The sequence below is a fragment of the Suncus etruscus genome, chromosome X (assembly GCF_024139225.1).
Source record: "Suncus etruscus isolate mSunEtr1 chromosome X, mSunEtr1.pri.cur, whole genome shotgun sequence".
In the NCBI taxonomy this organism is placed as follows: domain Eukaryota; kingdom Metazoa; phylum Chordata; class Mammalia; order Eulipotyphla; family Soricidae; genus Suncus; species Suncus etruscus.
In genome coordinates this window covers 91,296,517-91,314,720 of record NC_064868.1, presented here as the reverse complement: position 1 = coordinate 91,314,720, position 18,204 = coordinate 91,296,517, and positions in this window count along the sequence as shown.

Here is an 18,204-nt window from a genome sequence, read left to right as displayed (position 1 = left end):
GAGTGAGCAAAAGAATGGCACAAGCACACTCTTAAGCTACAGAAACAAGGTAATGGTTCCCAGAAGGGAAAAGGAAAGTAAATGGGTAAATCAAGTTAAGAGGTCCATTGCACATTCTTCAAAGAAGTGGATCAAACACTTTTGAAATTTATTTGGAACAATAAACACCCTCGAATAGCTAAAGCAAGCCTTGGGAAAAGGAATATGGGAGGCATTACTTTCCCCAACTTTAAACTATTTACAAAGCAATAGTTATCAAAACAGCATGGTATTGGAATAAAGACAGACCCTCAGATCAGTTGAATAGGCTTGAGTACTCAGAGAATGTTCGCCAGATATACCACCACCTTATTTTTGATAAAGGAGCAAGAAATCCTAAATGGAGCAAGGAAAACTTCTTCAACAAGTGGTGTTGGCACAACTGTCTAGCCACTTGCAAAAAATTGAACTTAGACCCCCAGCTAATATCATGTATGAAGGTAAAATTCAAATGGATTAAAGAACTTGATATCAGACCTGATACCATAAGGTATACAGAACAACACGTAGGTAAAATACTCCATGACATTGAGACTAAAGGCATCTTCAAGGAAGAAACTGAACTCTCCAAACAAGTGAAAGCAGAGATTAGCAGATGAGAATATATTAAGCTGAGAAGCATCTGCACCTCATAGGAAACAGTGCCCAGGATACAAGAGCCACCCACTGAGTGGGAGAAATACCCACCCAATACCCATCAGATAAGGGGCTAATATCCAAAATATACAAGGCACTGATAGAATTTTACAAGAAAAAACATCTAATCCCATCAAAAAATGAGAAGAAATGGACAGACACTTTGACAAAGAGAAAATACAAATGGCCAAAAGGCACATGAAAAAATGCAAACCAAAACAACTATGAGATACCATCTCAGGTCACAGAGATTGGCACACATCACAAAGAATGAGAAAAAGCAGTGCTGGAAGGGATGTGGAGAGAAAGGAACTCATCCACTGCTGGTGGGAGTTTAGTCCAACCTTTATGAAAAGCGATATGGAGATTCCTCAAAAAACTGGAAATTGAGCTCCCATACTATCCAGATATACCACTCCTAGGGTATACGCTAGGAACACAAAAATACAATACAAAAAATCTCTTCTTTACACCTATATTCATTGCAGCACTATTTACCATAGCTGGACTCTGGAAACAACCAAGATGCCCTTCAACAGATGAATGACTAAAGAAACTGGTTGGTACATATACACAATGGAATACTATGCAGCCGTCAGGAGAGATGAAGTCATGAAATTTTCCTATACATGGATGTACATGGAATCTATTCTGCTGAGTGAAATAAGTCAGAGGGAGAGAGATAGATGAACAATAGTCTCACTCACCTATGGGTTTTAAGAAAAATGAAAGACATTCTTGCAATAATTTTCAGAGACAAAAGAGAAGAGGGCTGGAAGTTACAGCTCACCCCAAAGAGTGATGAATGTAATTAGAGAAATAACTACATTAATAACTATCATAACAATGTGAATGAATGAGGGAAGTAGAAAGCCTGTATAGAGTACAGCTGAGAGTGGGGTGGGGAAGAGGGAGATTTGGGACATTGGTGGTGGGAATATTACACTGGTGAAGGGGGTATTCTTTACATGACTGAAACCCAACTACAATCATGTTTGTAATCAAAGTGTTTAAATAAAGGTATTAATTTAAAAAAAGAGGTACATTGTGGAGAGGTGGATGAAGCCAGGCTTAAGCTGGTCATTACAGTGTAGTGTGTAGACAGATACTTGTAGCTCAGTCTGTGTACTTGAAATCTATGAAACCTGATAAAGGTTTCTCCTACTAGAAAACAAACCTTGGGACCAGGATGGTGAGTCAAAGGGCACATGCTTTGCATGTTGGAGTCCCATGTTTGATCCCTGACACCACAAGATTACCCCTCACCCCAAATACCATTACATAACCCCTCCAAATAAGTTAATACTTCCTTAAAAACTGAGCAGTGTAACTCAGCAGTAAAGCACTTGTCTTGCAAATATGAGTCTGAGATGTCACTACCAGGCACTATCCCACATGCCAGTGTGATCCCAACAGCCCTGCTGAGTGCCAAACTGAAAGTGTGCCACTCCTAGGGAGCACTGCAATCAAAAATTCTGAGCACCAAAGTCAAAGAATGAGCCACAGACCCAGGAGGAGAGCAACAAAGGGAAGGGAAGAAGGTGGGGGTTGTCTGCTCCAATTTAATATTGTTTGCTTTACTTATTTTGATGCCATATCCAGTTTTGGGACTACTCCTGTCTCAGTGCTTCGAATCATTTCCAGTGGTGCTCAAGGAACCATGCAGTACCAGGGGTCAAACTAGAGGCTCCAGAGTGCAGAGAGTGCAATGAAGGCCTTTGGAGCTATTTCCTCTGCCCAAATCGAATACAACTCTTTTAACAGTGCTTACACAGCTATAAAGATCACACTCACATAGACACAAGCTTTGTCTTCAGAAAGCAATCTTTTAGAAGATATAGAACAGTGTGTAAAGCACTTGCCTTGTACACAGCCAACCCTGTGTACAAGGTTCCATCCTCAGAACCCCACATGGTCTGCAGAGCCAGCTGGAGTGATCCCTAGGAAAAAGCCAGGAGTAAACCTTGAGCACTGCTGGGTGTGACCACCCCCCCAAATAAACAGAAAAGAAAAATAAAACAACCTTTTGGGCCAGAGAGATAGTGCAGTGGGTAGAACACTTGCCTTGCACAATGCTGACCTTGATTTGATCCCCAGCACCACATTAAATCCCCTGAGCACTGTCAGGAGTGATCCCTGAGCACAGAATCAGGAATAAACCCTGAGCACTGCCAGGTGTGTCCCCGAAAACAAACAACAAAAAAAACCAATATTTTATTATTTAGGAATAATGATCATCCAATGTCAGGATCCAGTATTTTATATAATCTCTGTAAGTTTAAAATTGTCACAAACAAAAACTTCAGCATGTTTACTATTGTTTTTACTTGAAAACATAGATACACTCCCTGAAAGCACAAATAGAAGTAGTTAATCCATTTTCCTAGATCATCAAGTCATTCAACATTTACTGAACTCCTACTCTAGGTGATGAACCACTTTTCATGTTAAATATTTGACAGAGTAATTTTTGTATGACTGTACTGAAGAGAACAGGAGTAAGTCTTACAAGAAGTAACAATCTTTTCCCTAAAATACTATGATTTTTCTATTTGGTTTTGTTAATCATAGCAGGAGATGAAAATTGTTATTTAAAGTACTCTTTTCATCTGGTATAATAGTAAAAACCAAAGTATTAATATTTTCTTAAACTAGACCACAATGTTATATCTTGAATGTTTTTTTTTCATGACTCTGGAGATTTAACCCAAGGTTTCACATACAAAAGCATGCACTGAGTTACAACCTGACCTTACTCTTTAACCTCTTACTAGAATGTTTGATACTGTAGTATATGGGCTGTATTTCTGGGATGTTTAGAATGGCATATTAATAAAAATAATCTAGTGTTTCATAATTAAAACAAATTTAAAGCTTACCTTTTCACCAAATTATCTTTTTTTTCTGTGGATCTACACCCAGGTATCCAGCATGCAAAGAACATACGAACTTTTCCCAGAAGCTCAAAATATCTCCCTCCCTTAGCCTGGCAATTCCCCACAGCTGGGGTTGGCCATTGCTCCAATGCGTGTTTCTTACAAGATTTGAACTTTATTGGAAGAAACTCATACTAGAGGTAGTCTTTTGTCCTTCGTCATGGTAGCTGTGAGTTTCACAAGGGTATTCTACCTGGAGTCATTGATCTTGCATTCAGGTGCACAAGACCCGGGAGAAATAAGGCATGGGGTGTACCCTACCTACTCTGTTCTGGGGACAAAAAACATCCACAGGTATTCTAGGGTTACACTTAGCTGAGGTGCTTGAGGGACCGTATGGTGTCCATCTAATCTTGACAAGACATATTCTTTCTGGCTAAAGGTCTTCCTCACCTATAAAGATCCAGAACATGCCCAACCTTTTCCTGAAAAATATTTTTCTAATTAAGGGATAATGAACATACAGTATCATGAATAAGTTCATGAACAGGGCCATTACAAACATCTGCTCCTTGCTTGCAGATATAGAAGCATTTATGTTTACATTTACACCTAGAGAATGGAATTACTCCTTAAGTATGGGAACAGTTACGGTAAATCTTCTTTCACTTTATGGAGAACTATTTTATTGTTAAAGATTTCTTTAGCTAGATGGTAGGCACATAAGTTTTTACATAAGCATTTTACTTTACAATGTATATATAAAAAGACTATTAAATATATATATTTATATATACATATATATGAGATATATCTCTCAAGTATTATATCATATAGCTAAGAAAACCAAGGGATAGAGATTAAAACTAAAGTGATATTCTATTTTCAGTCTTCATTTGAACAAAGATCAAATAACTGATAAAGTTTAATTATAGTAAAGAAGTGGCAAAATACATTGACTCATATATTGGTATAATATTTAAATGGGACTATCAAAACTACATTTCCTGTGTCCTTGCCATTTCCCTGTATAAATGTATCTTACAGCAATACCTACTCAAAGACAATTGTACACAAGGAAATTCAAAAGAGCTTTTGCTACAATAACAAAATAGGAAACATTTCAAAGCTCTGCAAAGGTGGATTGATTTAGTAAAATAAAAAACTATGAAGTATTTTAATTTTTTAATTGATAGAGAATGTGATTTACAATACTTTAATACTGGTTACTCATTCATATTATTCCAATACCACATTTTCACGAGTGTACTTATGTCCAGTCCCCCCAAAGAGCTCAATCTCATCCAGTCACCCCCCCAAGTCAATTATGTGTATCAGTTCTCCCATTATGTTGCCTTTGGCCTTTTGTTGTTATCTTGTTGGACATCTGTTAAGACCAACATAGAAGAAAGATCACTCTTTATCTGCCCCTTTCCTTCTGACTGACTTCACTCAGCATGATCTCCTACAGTTCCATCCATGTTTTGCAAATTGCATCATTTTATACTTTCTTAGAAATACATCATAGGGGCCGGGCGGTGACGCTAGAGGTAAGGTGCCTGCCTTGCCTGCTCTAGCCTAGGACGGACCGCGGTTCGATTCCCCGGCGTCCCATGTGGTCCCCCAAGCCAGGAGCGACTTCTGAGCGCATAGCCAGGAGTAACCCCTGAGCGTCACCGGGTGTGGCCCAAAAACCAAAAAAAAAAAAAAAGAAATACATCATATTTTATTGTGTGTACATACCACAACTTGATCTCTTCGTCCATACTTGGGCATTTGGGTTGCTTCCATACCTTGGCTCTTATACTAAGCATGGGGATTTCACTAAAAGACTAAGGCAATGTTTCTCAATTATTTTCTGCTATGTCCCCCTAGGAAGAAGAAAACATTTTTCGCACCGCCCATGTGACTGTAAGTAGTATCTTTATTAAAAAAAAAAAAAAAGAGGGGCCGGGCGGTGGCGCTAGAGGTAAGGTGCCTGCCTTACCTGCGCTAGCCTTGGACGGACTGCGGTTCGATCCCCCGGCATCCCATATGGTCCCCCAAGCCAGGAGCGACTTCTGAGCACATAGCCAGGAGTAACCCCTGAGCGTCACAGGGTGTGGCCCAAAAACAAAAAAAAAAAAAAAAAAAAAAAAAAAAAAAGAACTTTAACCTGAAAAACAAAAATATATAAAATAATTTGAGCTGATTTTTTAATCAAAAGCGGTCTGGATTAATGCATTATTAATGCATAGCTTTTTGAAGCGGGGTTTGAAGCAGGACACAGCAACTCTCAGCTCCAGAGACATACAGAGACATAAACACGGGGCTTAGCTTGTTATGACAGTGTTTTCTGAGGTCAAAGGTGCTTCCCTTTATGGAGCCTCACTATTTGAGAAGCACTGGACTAAGGTAATTTTTTTTCTACTGATAAGGAATGAACTTCATAATGGTAAGTGAAGAAGTGAGAGAGAAAAGCAAGACTGGAGAAAGGGAGGGGGAGTAAAGAAAGGAAAATTCAAAAAGGAAATAAATGAGGCTTTAAAAATTAGCAAACAGGGGGCCGGGCGGTGGCGCTGGAGGTAAGGTGCCTGCCTTGCCTGCGCTAGCCTAGGACGGACCGCCGTTCGATCCCCCGGCGTCCCATATGGTCCCCCAAGCCAGGAGTGACCTCTGAGCGCATAGCCAGGAGTAACCCTTGAGCGTCACCGGGTGTGGCCCAAAAACCAAAAAAAAAAAAAATTAGCAAACAGGGGCCCGGAGAGATAGCACAGCGGCGTTTGCCTTGCAAGCAGCCTATCCAGGACCAAAGGTGGTTGGTTCGAATCCCGGTGTCCCATATGGTCCCCCGTGCCTGCCAGGAGCTATTTCTGAGCAGACAGCCAGAAACCCCTGAGCACCGCCGGGTGTGACCCAAAAACAAAACAAAACAAAACAAAAAAATTAGCAAACAGTTGAACAAAACTGAATTTAAGAGCATGTATAATAAGCACTTAGAGGAAAACAGACTGGAAAGGTACACAGTAGTGAAATATTGAAAAAGCTAAATTTTACATTGAATTTTATTCTGTATTTTGAAGATGGATTGTAGAAGTCTCTGGTGAGGTCAGATCCCAGGTGAGATCGGATCCCGGGTGAGTAGAGCACTCACAAAGAAGCATTCATGAGCCACTTTGGGGGAATAATTCACTTTATTTTAGGTGTAAAAGGGAAATTTATATTAGGGAAAAAATAGGGTGTGAACTCTGTGTCAACCAATAAGGTAGGGTATATGAGGGGATTAAAACAGTTTGTGTGCTTCTGTGTTTAGCGGATTAGGCAAAACAGAGTCCAGGGGATTAGAGGAAGCAGGATGTGTGCTCTGTGTGTTTAAACAGGGTACATGTGTAATGTGTTTAGCTACAATAGATGGCCCTAACATCTTAAGGAGATAATTGGGTCCTATTTTACTGTACTTTCACAGTACTGAATGAATCAAGATTTGAGGTTAAAAAGCCGAGAGGGGAAATAAGCTGGTAACAGTGGCCAACTCCACGTTGGGAGATCAGAAAGAAGAGAGGACACCAGAACTCCTTTGAAAATCGGCATGGAGGTTTCTAGAAATGCTAAAACTTAACTTCCCCTGTGGTGTGATCTACCAAGTCCACTCCTTAGTGACTGAAAACTGTTAAAACATTCATTCAAAAGGAGGAAGGTACTTCTATATTTCTTGGAATATTATTTAAATCAGCCAAAATATGGAAACATCCCCAGTGGCCAGTAACAAATGAGTGGCTCAAGTGAACTCTCTATACTCAGTGAAATACTTCCAAACTCTAAGAAATGATAAAAAAAAATTTCTCAAAACATAGAACTGAAGGCTATAATGCTGAGAAATCAGAAAGAGAGGTGGATGATCAGTTTTGTTCACTGCCATCATCTAAGAGAGACACACAAAGGGGGAAGCATGCTGTCCTTCAAGAACCCTTGATATATTCTCTTAGCAACTTTCAAGTAGAACAGGGCCTAAGAGATAATACAGAGCTCAAGGTCCTTGCCATGGTCATGGCTGCTCGCTTGAGCACTAGCCACTCGTGTTATTCCGAGCCTACCCAGAGAGATCTGAGCAAAGAGGCAGGATTGTACCCAGAGCACCAAATGCTGTCACACACACAGATACACACACACACACACACACACACATACACACACACCTCAAATATAGCAAATGTTAGGCTGAAGAGTGGCTCCATGGGCTTGAGCACATGCTTGGCATAATAATAATAGGGACAATAGGGGACTGGAAAGATAGCACAGCAGTAAGGCATTTGCCTTGCAAACGGCAGACCTGGGACAGACCCAGTTCAATTCCTGGCATCCCATATGGCCCCCGAGCTTGCCAGGAGCGATTTCTGAGCACAGAGCCAGGAATAACCCCTGAGCATCTCTGGATGTGGCCCAAAAACAAACAAACAAACAAACAAATAAATAAATAAATAAATAAACTGCTTAAAATGGGAACAACAAAAAAAGAAAACAAGAAAATTAAAAAAAATGAATTTGGCCATTTATGATCTTAGCAGCATCTGAGAGGCCCCTGTTCTCTGGTCTCCCTACCTTTTTAAGAGGTTGTCTATCTAATTTTCATACAAGTCATTCTCACACACAGCATGTTCCTTGGATAACTAGTTCTTCCCTATTGGCTAATGGCATCTTTCCATGTGCTGATTGGCCACCCTGATTTAGGAAGAGGGGTCTTGGAAATTTTTTTTGGCAACATCTTGCTTTCACACTAAACTCCATCCCTCATTCCACACTGATTGAGAAGGGCAAGGAGTTGGGTGGGACACACTCAGCAATGTTCAGGTCATTCTGGCTCTGTTCTCAGGTCATGTGCCCATCATTTCTTCTGGTGAGGCTCAAGGGTGGGGCTGGGGATTCTGCCCTGCTCACACGCCAGGCAAGCACGTCACAGGCTGTACTATCGCTCTAATCTCTCTGGCCCTCCAACCTGATTTCTTCATGGGAGACCTTTCATTTCTTTTTTTCAGTCTGGCCATCCTTATTCTCATCCTTTTGTTGTTGTTTTGATTTGTGTTGCCAAGGGCTGAACTGCTGAGCCACCTCCCTGGCATGCTTATTTCGTACATTTCCTCGAATTTCTTGGGTCACTGTTGGTATTTTTCTCTGCTAGGAAATCACCTTATTTTCTCCAATTCCAAATTCATTGCCCTCAAGTTTTGATAATAGCTTTATTGAGAGATAATGAGTATGCTATACAATTTACTCATTTAAAACACCCAGTTTAGCATCACCTCTATCTCATTTTAAAACATTTTAATTACCCCTCCCCCCTAAAAAAGCCATTAGCACTCACTCCCCCATTTTCCCTTCAACCAGCTCCCCCCTTACAGCCCTAGGCAACACAAATGCTCATCAATGGGTGAAAATAATCTAGGGTATTTATTTACACAAAATGAAACATCAGTCCAAATGAATGGACTAAAGCCACACAGCACAATATGCTAGAACCTTCTTCGGTAGAAAGACTGCATATAGAATACTTCTCTAAAATTAATTACAACTGCAATTTTTCTGTGACTCCAAGGGCCCTTCTTGCAGGTATTCATCCACGCTCCTAATCTCCTGAGGGCTGAGCCTAGTCATTTGTTGCTAATGAAGTGTACAGGAATAAGATTTTCTTCCTCCAGTTTCTCTGTGTACCTCACAGCTCTCTTTCTTCCTGTGCCATCTCTGTCTCTCCCTCCCCTGTTCACTTGCTTTCTGCTTGGATGAATCCAGCTGCCCTGTGGTTAGCTTCTCCTGGAGGAAGCATGTATGACTCAAGATTGAGCACTGGCTTCCAACAAACCCACAACAGGAGTTTCAACACCCCAAGTCAGAACCCTGAGAGTGGACTGGGAAGCGACGTTCCCCCTGACCAGCCTTGATATATCAGAACATCTGGCCAATACCTCAAACTAGAAGATCCAGCAAGATGGTTTGGTCACCTGATCCAGTGAGCTTTGAGATGACCAAAGGCCCCTGCTTTTGGGGGGGTTCACTGGTCAGGCCCCAATAAATTCCCTGGCATCTCTCAAAGCACATCACCCTGTTGCCATCCTAACCCACCAACAACAACTTCTAAGGAACCTGCTGACTTCTCAGCATGGCTCGGAAGCATTGCTGTATTTCAGTAGCCGCTTTACTAACCTCACAGGCTATGAGCAACTCAAGGGCCTGAAGGGATCTTGCAGCAACAGCATCTACTGCCTGTCTCACATGCATGGCCATGAGACATGAGTTCAAATCCCCAATGTCCCAACAATACCAAGCATGATGCAGATAGCTCTGCTTTTGTGAGTCTTGTCGTGATCCTTGGGAAAAGCAAGTTCTAGCTGTGCCCAACCAGATGCGTATGGATATCACCACCACTACCCAAAAAAGGTGGCATGATACTGACAAGCATTTCAACTAAATAGGTGTGCAGGACATGAGCAAATTTGTGTGTGAGCAGCACAGCAGCTCTATGAGAGCACCAAATCTTCTGGGGGAGTGGTGCAGCAAGCAGTAGCAAGGGGCACCCTGGCACCCTCATTGGCACTCAGGAAGTCATAAAGCCAAGATGGAATTGAAATAGTCCTGTCACTAGCCCTAAAGTAGCCAAAATAATTTTTATTTGGGTTTCGAGACATAACTGACAGTTCTCTGGGCTTACTCCTGGCTCTGCACTCAGGAATGACTGCTGACAGGGTTCAGGGTGCCCCTGAGGTGCCAGGGATTGAATTTTGGTCAGCCACATGCATTGTCAATGCCCTCCATGCTGTAATATCTGTCTAATACAAAGCATTATGGCTAGATTAATTTTATAGACACAAGAACTGAGGTCTTGTAAGATTCTAACTGATTCCAGTACCTTTCCTGAGAAGGCTGGACCCCCACAGGACAAAAGGTCCTACAGGAGCTAAGGGCTATGATAATGACATGAAGGTGGACATCAAATTTCCAAGTGCTTCCCATCGACAATGTCATAACAACATCCCCTTCTCTATAGAAAGCCCCCATTTGAGGATGGATTGGGAGAAAATCTATAGAACAAACTCTGCAAAAGCAAGTGGGGTACTTTTTCATTGGGGGGGGCTGGTTCACATGTCTACCTGAGAAGTAATTTTCAACTCCTTTGAAGAAGACTGTATTTGCTCTTGAACTTGATACTCTATCTCCCTCTCTTTTCCTCACAATCTGCAAAGAAAGCAGTTGATTTTCATACTTTATCTTCTTTTTATATTCTTTTCTGTGAGAGAAGGGGACCTTTCGTCAAGGCCCAGATAGAACTGATTTTCTTTTCTTGCACAGACTAATTCCTCACTCCAGCCTGGGATCCATGCCTCAGCCTCCTCCTCAAGAACTCAAGTGCCAGGATTATTCCCTATGCCCTGCAGATCAAGTGGAATCAGAGGTATCTTGGAAGATTGGCTCATGGGACTGGTGAGACGTGAGATTGGTATTGTCCAAGGGCTCAGAGTAAACTTTCATCAGATCTACTTTCCCAGACACCTCCAGGGTGACTTCAGCCAGTTCCCTCTCAAGGCCTCCACCTATCTTCACCCCACTCCATATAAGTCACCAGCAACAGAGTGGTCTGAAGTCAGCACCTGAGCCAGCAGTTCCTAAGTGCACTGAGATTGAGCATGGGAGCACCCAGTCAGAAGTGTGTGCAAGCTCCAACATCTGAACAGTGGAGGGGGAAAGCAGGAGAAAATGAGAAATAAATAGGGCCAGGAAGGCAGTTCTTCAGTTAGAGCACTTGCCTTGCATGTGTAAGGCCCTGAATTGGATCTCCAAAATAGAAAATAAAATAATAACAGGGGCCAGGTAAGGCATTTGCCTTGTACATGGCCAAGTCAGGGTCATCTCTGGCATCCCATATGGTTCCCCCAAGCACAGCCAGGAGTAACAAAGCCAGAAGTAACCCCTGAGCATCACTGGGTGTAGCCCAAAAACCCAAATCATAATAATAAAAATAGTAAGAGTAATATTTTAATAAAATTATAAAACATCTCCAGGACCACGGTTATGATTCGTCACCAAGATGGGAGTGCCCTCACTTTCTAGAGGATACTCAGCACATTTATGTTTCCCTTAGTGGATCACAGGAGCACAATGGGGGATGAGGGGATATTAGCAGACATCAGCTGGAAGTGGAGGTTCCTGGAGAAGGGCAAAAGGCCTATATTGGCACCAGCAAGCAAAAGCAATACTGGAATCATTTTGCATACCAGGCCTGGTCCTAGGTACCCGATGCTACCACCACAATCCCAGGAGGCCTCTGTGATCTTAGCATCTAAAGGATGAGGGGGATGATATTATGTCACTCAGTGAGATGCTTCTATTGCTTAATAAAAGATACGTGGCCGAGTTTCTTGACACAGAAGTTAAGCGCAGCTCCAGCATGACAGGATTCAAGAAAACCACACAGCTAGCCCAATATTTGGAAGTGGCATATTTTAGCCTTCTGCTAATGTTTCAGCACTGAAATGCCAGCCCTACTTCATGTACATGAGTGAGGCTTTGGACCAAGGACAGAAGCCTCTTATGTTCTACACATCTTGCAAGGGAACTGTCAAATGCTGTAATCAACACAGCCTCAGTATCACTGCTGACACGCTTCCAAAAGACGTTTCAAACAAAACCCCATCACAGGCCTGGAACAAAATACACAGCCTGGAAAAAAATTTTAAAAAACACGCCTCTCCTGATTCCTTCGCGGATTGACAAAGCCAACTGTGGCCCAAGGCCAAGCAACAGGATGAGGCTGTGAGCTTTTTCTCAAATGCTCCCAGTTTAGAAACAGATTCAAAATCTGCAAGAGAAAAGGGGGAAATCCCTTCTAGCCCAAGGGATTTCGTTTCCCTCCAGGGAATGTTCTAGCTGAGAGACTCTGGGGAAATCGATCTTCCTGCGGCAGATTTCCCTTGAGGGAAATTTCAGTGGAGGGGAGACAAAAAGGGCCTCCCCAAGTCAAATTGAGACTAGTCTGAAGAGGGAAACCTTAAGCTCAGAATATGAACATGATTGGTGTGTGTGTGTGTGTGTGTGTGTGTGTGTGTGTGTGTGTGTGTGTGTATGTGAACTTGCCCTGATGAGGAAAATGCTTTTAAACCTTCTCCCTCTGAACATAGTGGGCCTTCCGAGTCTCTCAAACCCCTCCCTCCACAGACCCAATGTCCAAACAAACTCATTCTCAATTCCTTCCTTGCTCACTTGTGCCCAGCACCTACCCAGTCCCAGCAAAACCCAATCCCTCACAAGACCTCTCTATTCCTATCACCTCCCTCCTTGTACATGCCCCCGACAGTCCATATTCAGACATATGCCACCAAATTCACTTAATTTTCTCCTGGCCCACACTGTATGTCCACATCCCCCAACTTCCTGACACTTCTTTTAGGGACCACAGACTGGACCAGAGCAACCCCAGGAGTCAGCCAGGGCAGATGGAAGAAGGTGATCCCACAATTCCTAACTAGCCAGGTTCCTGGAGGCAAATTTCTGCAAACAAACATCCACTGGGCTCTTCGTGGCTTCCTTCCAGTCCGGGGTTGCTCTCTGAAGACCACTTGACCTCTCCCTGCCATCCTTCTTGCCTCTCCCACATCTTCTATTTATTCTTTTTACAGATGTTTCAATCATTCAGCTGCTATATCACATGTGTGATCATATCAGCATGCTCCTCCACTCCCCACTCCCTAACAACAACAAGAAGAAAATGAGTCAGTGTGCCCCATGACCCTCCAAAAGTTCATGATTGTTGCATACTGACACGTTTTCCTCCTGTGTCTGTACTTTCATTCCTGCATGCTCTTCTTTATTCAGTTATTCTGATGGGAGTAAGGAAGAGCATCTGGTACCATCTTCGACAGATTCAATAAGGACCATCACCCTGAAGGTCAATTGATGAGTCAAGGTATGAAATGCAAGTTCTGGTCTCACCCAGGAAGGAATGGCAAACTTTCAAACAAGATTGTCACCTACGCAAATGATGGGTGGAAACAGAATGTCCTTTCTTATTCCTAAAAATGAGACCTTTTAGGAAAGGCTATTTATTTGCAGGGCTGCAGGCACAAAGTTAATTTAGAGGAAACAAGGGGAGTAAGAAAGGGAACTTGGTTGGAGTTCTAGACTGTTCTTGGGTGAAGATTCATCTAAGGATGTGCAAGGGGGAGATGAGAAGCTTGGGCTTAGCCCTGTGAAGTTCAAGGTGACTGTGTTTCAACCAAGGGGATGGGCAGAGACCACTGGATCCCCCAGGTATGGAGTCCAGGCCAGAGTCAAAAGCATCTAGCGTACAATTTAGGAGCACAAGGTTCCATGTCTTCAGATCCCATCCCCTACTATGACTGTGCTTCCAACCACTCAGTGAATCATCAGACAGCTACACCATCACTTCTTAGAACCAGCACATAGGGATTAAGGGTCTCCCTATGCCACCATGTGCCAAAAAGCACCCATCACCACATCTTTTGGGTCACCAGCAGCATTACCTGTACTGGGGGCCTCATTTTCTAAACCTCCACTTCCCTTCTTCCTCTGTCCCTGACACTATTCACTTGCTAAGAACAGAAAATTGCCTTTTGGGCACCCCAGCCTTTCTGCCAACAATTGGAGTGTCTTCCATTTTGATTGTCAAAGATCAACTCCTTGGTGTTCTCTCTGGGTGTTTGCCCTGTCTCTGCCCAAGAGCACTAGGCCCATGGCTTGCTGAGTCTCCCTTCTGGCTTGCAACATGTCCCTTTACCCCATGCTTTTCCCATCATTTATTTTCAACAGACTTACAGATGAATCATTTGTGGTGCATGAAATGCCCTGATAGTCTACAATTCTGACTCTTCTATGCACATAGAAGTATAGTCATCAGCACTATGTCATTTTAGAACACCCTCGGTTTCACTCCAACTCCGAGCTCTAGGAAACCACTAACCTGCTTTCTGATATTATCAATTTCCTTATTGTAGTTACCTGATGGCAAATGAACTTTTGTGAAATTATTGATCAGTTAACAACTATTGCGTTATTCAATTGACATATCTTGGATACTAGCTTCTTTTCTTTTCTTTTTCTTTTCCTTTTTTTTTGGTTTTTGGGCCACAACCAGCAGTGCTCAGGGGTTACTCCTGTCTATCTGCTCAGAAATAGCTCCTGGCAGGCACGGGGGACCATATGCAATGCCGGGATTCAAACCAACCACCTTAGGTCCCGGGTTGGCTGCTTGCAAGGCAAACACCACTGTGCTATCTCTCCAGCCCTGGGTACTAGCATCTTATTAAAATATTTGATTTGCGAGGATGGGATGGGGGGAAATATTTGATTTGCAAATACTACCTCCATAGTATGGGATGTTTTCTCAGTTGCCTGATATTATCTCAAACATAGGTTTTGTGTACATGTGCACATGTGTGTGCTGAGTATGTGCATATGTTTGTACTTTGACTTTGCTAAGATTTTGGTTTGGTTTTGGTTTGACTGGTTTTGGACCCACACCTGGATATACTCAGGATTTGCCATTAGTTTTGTGCTCATTCCTAGCAATGCTTGGTTGGGTGAACATACACAAGGTAAGTGCCTTACCCTCTGTAGTATTTCTCCAGCCTTAAAGCACAATTGCTTTTCTTCTTCATTCTCATGGGGTCCAATATGGCTATCATTTTGTTTGGTTTTCTTTTTTTTTTTTTGGGGGGGGGGGTCACACCCAGCAGCCCTTATGGGTTACTCCTGGCTCTTGGCTCAGAAATCGCTCCTGGCAGGCTGGGGGGACCATATGGGATGCCGAGATTCAAACCACTGACCTTCTTCATTGAAAGGCAAACGCCTTACCTCCATGCTATCTTATCTCTCTGGCCCCAGTTTGTTTGGTTTTCTTTTTCAGTTGTTCTGAGGTTTTGATATCCTAACATTCTATTTTGTGTATGCTATATTCAAGAGCACAAAAACTTTTATTTGGGTGTGGGAGGGGCATACCTGGTGAAGCTCAGGGTTTACTCTTGGATTTACACTCATGGATCTCTTCGGACAAGCCTCAGTGGGGTTTATGCCAGGTGCCTGGATGTAATCCCAATCAGCTGTATGAAAGGAAAACACCCTTACACAATGGGTTGTTGCTCCAGCCCTGAGGTCAGAAAATTTTACACTTCTATTTCCTAATAAAGTTTTTATGATCTTGGCTCTTACATTTGACCCATTTTGTTTTGTTTTGCTTTGTTTTGGGGACACACCAGGCAGTACTCAGGGATTACACTTGGCTCTGAACTCAGGAATTATTCCCAGCGATGCTCTGGGGACTGACAATAATAGGGTGCTAAGGATTGAACCTGGGTCTGCCTAGGAAAGGCAAGCACCCTATCTCTTCAGCCCTTGGACCCATTTTGAATTGTTTTTGTTTGTTTGTTTGTTTGTTTTGTTTGGGGGGTCACACACGGGGCTACTCCTGGCCCTACGCTCAGAAATCACTCCTGGCAGGCTCAGGGGACCATATGGGATGCTGGTATTCGAACCACCGTCCTTCTGCATGAAAGGCAAACGCCCTACCTCCATGCTATCTCTCCGGCCCTCATTTTGAATTGTTGATTGTGTTTGTTATGAGATAAAAGTCAAATTTCAGTCCATAGCTAGTAATAGCCTGTTGTCACAACATAACTTGTTTAAAACAGTATTTCTCAACCTGGGGCCAAATGGCTGCATCTGAGCCTCAAAAATCTTCTGAGGAGGCCAGACAGCCCAAGACTAAGGGACCAATCTGCAGGGCATGGGGTTCACAGGAAGGAAACAAGGTTGGAAGGGGGATCCTATCCAAAGAAGGCTGAGACATACTGGTTGAAAAAAACTATTCTTTCCCCACAAAATATATTGGTACTCTTATTGATAGCTATACAGGCTCATTTTTAGGCTTTTGTTTTATTCGACTGGTCTACACAACTGCATTTATGCTGGCATTACACTGTCTTGGTTACTTGCTATAATTTTGCAGTAAATTCGTTTTTGTTTTGTTTGGTTTTGGTTTTGGTTTGGGGATCACATCCAGCAGTGTTCATGGATTATTTTTGTCTCTACACTTAGGAATCACTCCTGGTTGTGCAAAGGGGACAATATGGGATGCTAGGGATTAAATTTGGACTGGCCGCATGCAAGGCAAGCTCCTTACCTGTAGTACTATCCCTCAGGCTCTGCAGTAAATTTTGGTTTTGTTTTTGGGCCACACCCATTGACGCTCAGGAGTTTCCTGGCTATGTGCTCAGAAATCACTCCTGGCTGTGGGGACCATATGGGACTCTGGGAAATAGAACCTCGGTCTGTTCTAGGCTAGCGCTTGCAAAGCAGACACCTCACCTCTAGCGCCACTACTCCAGCCCCACATCATCTAGTCAATTTTGACAAAGAAGCCATCTAGGATTCCAATACAGATTATGCTGAATCTCAGCATCTATCTTTGAGGAACTGTCATCTTGACAGTAGTCAAGATAGAAATAACCCATGGCAATAAAGCAGACTTTCCATTTCTTTACATCTTTGACATATTCCAACACATTGTTTCTGCATACGCTTTGTAGCTTTTCTGTTAAGTTTATTCCTAGGTATTGTATTCAGAGTTTGTTTGTTTATCCTCATTTTCATTAAGATACTATGTGGACAATACTGTGCATGATAATTTCATGAATGCATCATTCCAACACCACACCCATTGCCAGAGAGGCCACTTCCTTCCAACACTCTCTAAAGATGCTTCCCATCTGGTCAGCACCTTCATGGTAAATTCAATGCTGGAGACCAGACTATCTTCAGTTGTGCTGCCTTTGTCCGTTGGGTGTTCTCTAGCCGTATTTCTGTCTGTCCCACATATGAGAAAAATCAATCCCTGTTCCTTTCCTTGGGACAATTTCCTTCCCACTCACTCCACTCAGCTTGATCTCTTTCACGTTCCATTCACGTAGCAGAAAGTTTGCAAGATTGTCTTTTCTTATAGTCAAGTAGTATTCCATTGCATCTACAGATCACAATTTCTTTCTAGAATTTTCTGTTCTTGGGACATTTGAGTCGTTGCCAGGTGGCAGCTGCTGTGAGCAGTGATGTTATGAACCTAGGGGCACCTATGCCTGATTTTATTCCCTCATTCTCTATTGGTACTGCAATAACCTGGACTTGCACATACACTTGTCCATGGTACTCTCCAGGAGTTATAGTCTTTTAGTTGTGGTGATTGCACACATGCTGGCCAGGAGTCACACTTCCTATCATGACACACACACTCCCCGATGTAGCAGTGTTCGCTGGAGATTGTTGTTGGTGCTGGAGACGAGCTTGTGCTTATAGCATGCAGCGGCATCTTGGAACTGAACATGTAACATCACTGAAAGACAGACGCTCTGAGCCTCTGAGTTATAACCTAGGACCCCCCCTAAGGAGTTGGTATTTCTGTGATTGCACACATGCTGGCCAGGAGTCACACTTCCTATCATGACACACACACTCCCCGATGTAGCAGTGTTCGCTGGAGATTGTTGTTGGTGCTGGAGACGAGTTTGTGCTTATAGCATGCAGCGGCATCTTGGAACTGAACATGTAACATCACTGAAAGACAGACGCTCTGAGCCTCTGAGTTATAACCTAGGACCCCCCCTAAGGAGTTGGTATTTCTGAT